Raw genomic sequence first — 10,137 nt, forward strand, 5'->3', positions numbered from 1 at the left:
TCCAAGAGATGGGAAGACTGTTATTGCTGCAGCAATATTCCAAAGACAGGGATGATGGCTGAAAGTAGTATATACTAGTTATCCTGATGTAAGTCACAGGTATATAAATACTAAGTAGTGAAGACAGGACATGAATTATAGCTACTAAAGAACTGGATATAAAACAGAATAAGTGCCAATGAAGATTCTTTTTAACAGGAAATAGGCCTCTTAAAGTGAGTCTGATGTTTTTAGTTGGTTGGTCGTGGCGGGGGTTTTCTTGTTTGTTTTTGTTGCTTATTGGTTTTTTAATTGTATTTTTAAGATAGTATATGTTTGTTTGAGAAAAGTACAAAATGTAATTTATTTAGTGTCACAGAGGCACCCCAAAATAAGTTTAGGCGGACAGCAAGTACAAAATGTAATTTATTTAGGCTTTGGTAAGACATTTGGCAGTATACCAGTGTATTCTGATAAGGATCAATATTATATATGAAGAATAAAGGGACAGTAAGCAAATAGTCTAGGAAGCGATTTTTTAAACAAATGCCAGTGATGAATTGTCCACATAGAGCAATAACTGAACGTGAATGTCAGTAGTGGGATTTTACATAGAGTTGTACTAATCCTGATATTTTTCAACATTTGAATTAAAGATGTGGAAGCAAATACAAAGAGCTGCTGAAATCTGCAGACCATATGAAGATACACAGTATAGTAAGTTACAGTAAGGCTGTGGCTGTGTCCCTGGCATCCTCAAAAAATGCAGTTTACCACAATGCAAAGCTGAGAACATGAAAATCAAACCAAGCTTACAGAATGGTGAAGTTTTACTGCAAGGATGTGGTTCTGAAAATGATTTAAAGGTCACAATGTACAAGCATCTCACCAAAAACTCCCACTGTGACATTCAAGCAAAAATGTCATTTCAATATTCACCTATAGGGAGTTAAGTTCATTTTCCTGTGGAACATTGGTGAAACTTGATTCTGAAATACTACTAACAATTCCAGCTTTTGTGTTTTAAAACAAATGTACAGAAAATCAAATATATGCAAAAAACCTTCACAACAGTGATTCCAAGGAAAGTGCAGGGATGGCTTTAGAGTGAGACACCAGTTCATTCAAAAAGAAGACCTGAGACATGACATCATTATAAGCACTTTTTAAAAAGAGAAAACAATAGTAAAGGACTTGAATTAAATAGAGAAAACCACAGGAAAAAAAAAAAAAAAAACAAACACGAAACCAACAGTTTCTAGAACCTACTGTCACACAGATTCCAATGGGACATTAGGCACAAATTTTTAACAGCGAAGCTGTACTGGATTAAGCTAATAAAACAGTGGTGTATTCTCCAGCTTTCTGTTTCTTGGATTCAAGCCTAGCTAAACTGCTGGCAAATGTGTTTAACCAAGCACAAGATACCACAATAAAAGGGGAGCTGGGTGCTACAACTGTGAAATGGTCTGTGAAATATAGAGATTCAAACTGCACGATCTAATACCCCCTACTCATTTTAAACTCTGTAAACCACCTTCAGTTCAACTATAGGTACCATAAATCTTACTTTTGATAGGACTCAGGTTATTATTGTCATGGACTATAGAGCTCAGTCGTACTACCTAGAATAGCTTGCAAAACTATTTATTGTTTAAATATACTGGGTGAATCAAGTCTAATGGAAAGATGTTCTGCAGATATTTCTTTCCCTATATTCTGGAGAGGGATCATTCCACTGTTATACAGGGTTGTGTCTTCCTCACTGTGGCAAAGGAGAAATTTGTCTGCTTTTCTGCCTCTTTCCTTATTACCTCTGAGTTGTTCCCTGTACTCACTCATAGGAGTTTCCTTCAGCGAGACAATGGTCAGCACTGCTGCCTGGCATGTCTTTCTAGAGCATCGAGACGGGATGTTGACAACTGGGTATCCTCGTTTGTGGAAACGGGCTCAGTGCTGTTGTAGCAGTGATGCACTTCTGTGCAGCTACTGAGGCTTTGCACAGGGCTTTCAGATTTCGGATCCTCAGAAAAGGATGCCTGAAACTGTGAGTGCTGCAGGATCCTGGTGGAGCTGTGTCTGATAGGTTAGTTTAGTGAGTCTTAATGTAGAACAACAATTGAATACATGAGTATACTGTTAAAACTTTTAAATTTTTCATTTTCTCCCCAACACATCTGTTCTGTAGATGAGGCTCAAGAATTGGAAGTGTTCCTTTCAGCATCAGCATCTCAGAATAGCTTTACTAAATCAAGTTAAACTTGGTACTGGAAATGTTACGGATCACCCATGCTTGTAAATTAGTCCTCTCCCCTTTGGCTGCTTTTTCCTTTATTGGTCATTCTCAGAAGACACATTTCTCTCGACCTTCTCTTTTCCTAGTTTTCTTATGTATGCCATAAAAATTCTCTAACATTTCTCTCCAAAGCTCTAACAACACAACCATGGTTGTTCTGGTTTTGCTCTCATTCATCTGATGCTAATCTGTCTCTGTTCCTTATATATTCATTTTCTTGTTTTCCTGATTAAAATTCTGCCTTTCATGACTCAAAATTCAAACTCTAATTACTTGTCAAAGCCACAAAAACTCTGACAAGAAGCCTTCTCACAGTGCTTGTCCTCCGAATGGTGCGACATGTTTGTGTTGACTCCAACCAAATCTGTGCGGAAAACACGGAGCTAAGAGAATTACTTTAGTATTCAAAGGCCTTTTGCCGAATCAAAATTAAATCAGTCTTGATCTTTGTAATTATAAAATGTGGAAGTAGTTCCTCCCAAATGAAAATCCTGGAGTTGCTGGAGGAGCTGTCTTCTGGGCTGGTAGGTGACAGTGGCAGGAAACGGTCCCCTCACACATCACAGCTTCCACGCCAGGTAATTAAAGCTCCTTAGGAGGCTGTCCCCAGCTGAGAGCCATAAAGGTCTCCTTCTGGCCCAGTAAGTGATGAAATACTGCTCAAATGCTGGCCCCTTGGAAATGTCATAGCCCTTCCAATAAATGCTGCCAAGAAAAGCACAAGGTTAATCAAAGCATTATTTTTAATAAAGTCTCTCGTTTAAGACAGGTCCTTAGGGTTCAGTAGGAGGCAGAGGTCTTTCTATGACTTATGAGCAAATGTGTGACTTTATACCTTTAGCATCTCTGAAGCTCTGGCATTTGGTATGCCAAGATCAGTTCGTACCTCACTGGTGCTAAGGTACAATCTAGGCTATTTCCTTGTTATTTCTCTAATATATTATATGTTGTTCTGTTTTTAAGCAAAAAAGCAACAAGTGTATTAAAATTTATTAGGAAAGCAACATCAAACTAGACAGAAAATTATATGCATGGTGTGCCACTTGGAGGTGCTCCGTACAGTTCTGCTCCTTCTATCTCAAGGGCGATAGCAAAACTGGAAGGAGTACTGAGATGAGTGATAAGGATGATCAAAGGTAGGGAACTGCTAAATAATAAATAAACAAGCAGACTGGCAGAGAGATAACTGAGAGGGTAGAAAGGTCTATGAAAATGAGTGGCTAGAAAAGACAATTAAAAATTGCTATTATAAGCTGTCTCATCCAGTACAAAAGCAAGAGAACTTCAAATGAAACTAGCAGATGACTAGATAAAAGCAGACAAAGGAGGTGAATTTTCATACAATATTCAGTCAAGCTGTGGAAATTTTCACTGCAGACAGTTATGAATGCTACAAGTTTACATAATTCAAAAAGTGACTGGACAAATTTGTGAAAGAAAACTTCAACCAAAGTAAAATGCAGATTTATTGTGTTATGTGCAATAGTACTATAGATAATGGTATACAACATATTTTTAAATATCCATTGTCTACACTACAATTTTATTAAACAGTTACATAATACAGTTGTAATATACATAGCAACAATACCTCTGGCTCAGGAAGTCCTCAAATGATTATTTGTTGGATAGCTGCCACGAGAGCATTTGGAGGAAGCACTACTGTGAGCACACTGTTCTTATTGCCTTTTTCAAGCACGCTAACCACCGTTTTCCTGGGGATTGTTGTCATTGTTGTTTTCTTCCCTTTCTAATCTTTTTTTTTCCCCTCAAGAGAAACTAGTCTTACTGAATTGAGTGCCAGAAACTGCTCTCTGGAATGCTTCACCAAACATCCCTTAACTGGAGGGGAATTACCCTCCATTCGGCCACCTTTGAAGTTTGGCTCCTGCCATGGGCACAAGATTGGCCAAAGCCTTGCTCTACTCTGCTGGATGATGCTTTTGTCAGTTGGTGTGAGAAAAGGGAATAAAAAAGTGGGAGGTGCTGGAGTTTCATAGGGTCTCACCTGTCACTGCCCTTGTATTCTGATTCTGTGATTTCCAGAAGCACCAGTCTTAGTATCAGATGTTAGAGACTGGAAATTACTGATGGTCTCCGCTCCTGGGAAATGCGAGGTCGTTGCCAAAAGCAGCATGGCTAAACTGAGACATCTGAGGCCAAAAGTGCCATATGTCACGTGCTACCTCTGACAAAACACATAGTAGCTCCTTTTGAAGGCTGAATCCTGGGCTAGATGGATCATTCTGACCCTGTCCAGCCAATTTCATATTCTAATAAGGATGAGGAAAAGATTATTCCTGGTCATACCACAGTTCCTTCTTAAGCTAACTCTCTCATAGTAGCAGTTGTAGGAGACTTCGTTGAGACTAACAGCTACTATCCTAGTGAATATGAGGTTTATGAGACAAGTATCTTGAAAACGACAGTTGTATTGGTTTGGAAAGGGTATTGTAGTTCTCGTTAGGCAGCAGCTCACAGCCTGTCTGGCCATGAGTCCACATCCATTTACAGCTGGGTCCACAAGGAATAGGCTCCGGTCTTGTGTCTGTAAACTAGGCTTGAGTTCACAGTTTCAAGTCCACAACAGGGGACTTGATTGAACCCCAAGGGGGCCACAATTTCACTAATCAGTGGGGTTTGCTGTAGCTATGACAAAAATATCACAGAAGGTTATATCTCTTTTTTCAGAAGCTGGAGAGGAGGAAGAACAACAAAACAGTTAATGCCCCAGCTGCTATGAAAGTGGTACTGGGAAATTGTGCTGTGGTGGCTTCCAGGGCTAAATGGGCACTTCTGCCTTCCTGATACCCTCATTTGATACATAGAATTAGAGGAGGAAAAGATTTCCTTGCAATATTTTGTGTTTTGTTGAAGCATACAACTTGAACAAAATTGTCACTAGAATTTCTTCCATCTGCTCCCTTTGGCTACAGGTACAGGGCTGTCAATTCATCATATGCAAAAAAGAAACCTGGGGCCAAATTCTCTGTTGGCACAACTCCCCAGAATTCTTGGACTTGGCCTTCCCCATGAAGAATTTATTCTGAAAGATTCAGTGGAAAAACAAGAGAAAAATGTAAATAGCAGTACATGACCACCTTTTTTCATAGTTCATTCAATCACATAGAAGACTCTGTGGAACTCTTTACTGCAGATTTCTGAGGCAAATATCTTCAAGAACCAAACACACTAACAAAATGCTGAAGCAGTAGGCCATGCTTATTTCTATATGCAATAAGGAATGTATGGCATCATATGTGTAGCAGATGCTGGATACATTGATATAGAGTTTTAATACTTGGCCATCTGTTTTTGCAGATCGTTGCTCTCTCCATCATTGTCTTTTGGGTTAAGTCTATTGTGTTTATCAACTGTAGTATGAAAAGATTTCCCTCTATTAAGACAGTTTGAAGAAGAGATTCTCATTGTTACAGGAAAGTCTACAGGGAGCTGCACAACGAAGGCATAAGCAGTACTTGGGTGTGGGAAACACAAATATCAAATGCCACACAGAGTACCTTAAGATCTGAGGGTTTTGCCTTAAGTCAGGTCCAACTGTCTCCACAGTAGGCAAAAGATTTTCCATTATGGTCAGCTCTGTCTTACCTGAACAACTTAAAGCAAGCCACAAGGCAAATAATATTGGCATCCAAAAGAGCATTTTTATATAAACTCTGCCCTTTATCATTGACCTGCTATTATCAGTTACAGTAAATATTAACAGTGTCTAAAGCATAGGCAAGCCTTGAGTCTGTGAGATCCATTTGTAAGAAAAAGCAAAACGTATGAAAACTCCAGGAAAACCATTCTGCATTCACATGCTTGTATTAGGATTGCAAGTGTGTACTACAAACGGCAGATTCCTGTTTGGCTTCTATCACCAGATCTTCCTACACAGGAATATACATATTTGTGAATGGCCTACACTGAGAAGACAGTGCCATCTGACTGTGTCAATTCAGGAAACATGAAATCTGTCCCAGGAATCGTAATTATTCATAAGTCATTGCAACCCTGACAGGCTCAGTGTCTCTTTAAAACCATAAACAGGCAGTTAATTGTGCACAGCATTTGGCTTGTCATGACTCATGATTGACTCATAATTCCTTTGTAGATGCAGGTAGTACCAGCCCCAGGAGAGGTGACCAGGGCTAAGAAATTAAGAATCTTGGCATGGGATCATAGGGTTAGTAATGGATTTAAAAGGTGGGCAACAGGGATTTTGAAGCACCTGTGATACATGTCCCAGTAGCAGTTAAATATCTGTCTTATATTGACATTTGTGGAAATTAGGAGTCTAACTACTACAGGAAGGTTGGACTGAAGTTAATTAGTGCCATGACCAAAGCCAACAAGACTTCTGTTTTGAAGTTAATTTTAAAAAGATCCACAGTACCTGCTGGTATGCCTCCCACATAGGTATTACAATAGCTAAGAAGTAGCCCTCTAGTCTCAGCAAATGAGCTAGAGCATGCAAGTTAGGAGCCAAGGCAGACAGAGTGAAGACTTAAGACATGGAGCACACAAGGCAATGCAGGAGTCTCAGCTAGCACCGTTATTAGAGTGAGGTGGTGGAACCCAAAAGCAGGAGAGCATCCAGCACTTCACTCTGTTTTCTGCAAGTAGCATAGGCATGTCCTGGGGCATCTCCAACGAGCAATCCAGAAAGTCCAGTAGTTAATCCATAGGAAAAGGGGTACTTGAACTCTAGTCTTTTGCTGCCATTAGAGATAGGAACTGACACTGAGTTCATTCATCAACTTGAGTGCTACATCCAGACACGAGTACTTAACGGAGCAGAATTCACATCTTCTAAGAGTCCAAATCATATGAAAAGTGTGCAACTTGGATTCAGCATCCTCATCAATCTCAGAGAAGGCAAGCCATATACCCTTCCTTCCAACAGTGTGTTGACCTCCAGGCTGTGCATGTGAGAGGGTCAGGGTACCCACAGCACCTCCCTCCAAGTGAAGTCTCTAAGCAGCCAGGAAAGCAAGCACAGTGATTTGAAGAGATAAGTCCCCAAAGAGACCTTAAGTCTCACAGCTGAAAAGTTTATAAGGCGAAGACCTGGGTTCCCTCCTCTGGAGCGATCACACAGCTTGCAGAATCCTTGAATAAAACCAGAAGTTACTCTGTGTAAAAGGAGGAACCACAACCCCAGCTCTCACACCCCACAGCACACTTTATCTGTCCCACATTTTGTGAAGTGGTCCTTGACAGTCAGTGCCAAATTCTGGTATGGTAGGTTACACTGTCTGGAGATTTACATCAAAAACTCAACACATCTAGGTCCCCAGAGGAGGGCACATTGAGGAAAAAGAACCCATGCTCAAGAGCAGGGTCCTGGGGAAAATGATGGGATAACAAGCTGTAGGCACCTCCAGGTGAAGTCGCTGTTGGAATTGAGGCTCTGGGATGATGCTTTGACATAAGTTGCAAGCCTATCCACCTTTAAATTCAAAAGCAAGCAAGCATATGTTCCAACATGTTCTTAAAAGTGGCCGTTTTGAGCCATCTGGCCCAAATCACTAGCAATGGAGAATTTGAAGAGTCTTTGGTGGGCTATGTGGAGACAGAATTGTCTCAGTCCTAGACCTCTTGTCTTGCTGTATATGTTAGCTATTTCAACAGAGAAAAAATGGATTTATAAAGTGTCTTTGGTTCCTCTTGCAAATATAAAAAATTCTTCCAAATTAGAAAGGAAGTAGCTCAAACAAGAGGTCAGAGGAAACTTTAAATAATTTTGCTGTACCACTAATGCCTGTTAATGCAGCTACTTACGTAAGACCACATTTCCTTATTAAAAGGAAATCAGGGAGATGGCCAAGATCATGGTAAGGATCAAATAGTGGCAAGGTAACAACAGGAGTCCATTGCAGAGGAAGATGAGGAGGAGAGGACGCAATAGTAGTTGGACTCACTGTTCTACAATAAATGTAAGGATGCAGAGAGTTTGTGCTCAGCGCTCTGCTACTCTGCCATTGCCACACCACCACGTGCTATCATATGGTCACCCAGTGCTGTGCAACGAATGGAGCCATCAGGATTGCTTCCGTAACACAGCTGCTGGTGTTTTCCCTGTCAGCTCATGCAGCAGCACAGAGCTGGCCTGCATCAGACGTGAATCGTGATGATGATGTCAGACATCAGTGGGGATAGACCAAAATATCCTTCAGCTTCAGGAAGTTCCTCAGCAGCTGAATGCAACCTTCAAGTCTTTGATTCGTGTCAAGGGTTCTGCATGTGCAGCAGTTTTGCGTGGTGTGCTGCCTGATAATGCATGTCGGAGGCATTTTATTGGAACACTCTTCTAGGGCATGCCAGCTGTGTGATCAAGTACTCTGAAAAGTTCAGTGATTACACTGCTGCGGGCTTTCAAGGAACCAAGCCATCAGAAACAATTGATAGCCCAGCTCTCTCTTTTCTGCCAAGTTTTGCCCCTCCTCAGATGCAGAATCCCCGAGGGCCTGGTCTTATACTGTGTTAGTGAGTAAAGATTTGAAAAATTGATGTTTTATAAAATCCATTTATCTGATAACACTACCCTGTCACCTTCCAAGCTCCCTTGACTGTCCCACATCTCTCATTCTGATGTAAAATGGATTTTGTTCTTCAGCAGTACACAGTAATTCCCAGTGGTGATTGTTACTGATAGCTTATAATAGAGCTCAGCTGTGTTGCTCCTGGATTTCTAATCAGCTTAGCAATGACAGGACTCCTGTCGGAGAATTGCACTAAGCCTATTTCCTATTCAAAACTATACAAGCAAAAAACACCCCCCTAAAATATTTTAATATACTTCATCACCAAAAACTGGATTAAAAAGTGACCACTTTTCAGCCACGGACCATGTTTTCTGCTAATCCTCGGAAGTTAGCAGAAGGAGTGACTGACTGCATGAACAAGTTACCACAAGGCAAGTTTACACCACAGAAGCTGTTCTTCTGGGGGAACCTGTGAGAAAGTTTTCACCCCACAGCAAATATGAGGTAGCTTAGCTGGTACTCACCAAGGCATCGACCACTTAACCACGATTTAAAGAAGTCTCTGCACAGTGACTAGCACTTTGCAAAGTCACAGCTTCTCTCGCCCATTAGTAGCTTGTTTGTGTTTCTGCGTTCAAAGTACCAGAGAGGTTATCATCGAAGTGGTCTCCTCAGGATTCCTAAATGCTGTAAGCAGAAGTAAGAAACAGTGTTTGGTTGTAGTTTTGGATTCATGTTTATCCGATTCAAGTTCCTTTTCAACAACGGTCACAGAGTTCCTGGTGACCTTTAGCAAATGGCTTTGTCTCTGATCTCAGAGATAATTAACCGACACTTCCACTGAATTCATGATTAATCATCTTTGAGTATCTAGGATTAATCCTTCATTTCCTCAATTGAGGAACAAGGGCAGGAGGCAGTAACAGCCTTTTTGGCTCTACAACCAGTGCTATTTTTGGGTATAAACCAAAATCATTGAAGTGACTGCAATGTGGTGTAGATCTACCTAGCTTTAAGATAGGCGTTAATGTGTTTGTGTCTTCCCCCTCCCCCCAAAGTAATAGCTCCATGTAGAGAGAGCATTCTATGATATTTTGTAGAGATATGAAGTATTTTTCTCCTCTGATGACTGTCACTTTGAAAACAAACCAAGTCATTTGAATTGGTTTAAAATGCCATCTACTGATTGTCACATGCACATATTTATTCAACTGTTTGACCCAAAGGGATATCTGCCACATTTGGTCAGCATTCAGTGAGGAATTAAACTCTCCGTGACACTGATTTTGGATGTTCATGACTAAAATAATAAACTTACATCTTCTGAACTGGATCTGTAGCTACTCTAGAAGAATCTAACCTTATTTTCAT

Source organism: Caloenas nicobarica, chromosome 1 (genome assembly GCF_036013445.1).
Source record: "Caloenas nicobarica isolate bCalNic1 chromosome 1, bCalNic1.hap1, whole genome shotgun sequence".
NCBI lineage: Eukaryota > Metazoa > Chordata > Aves > Columbiformes > Columbidae > Caloenas > Caloenas nicobarica.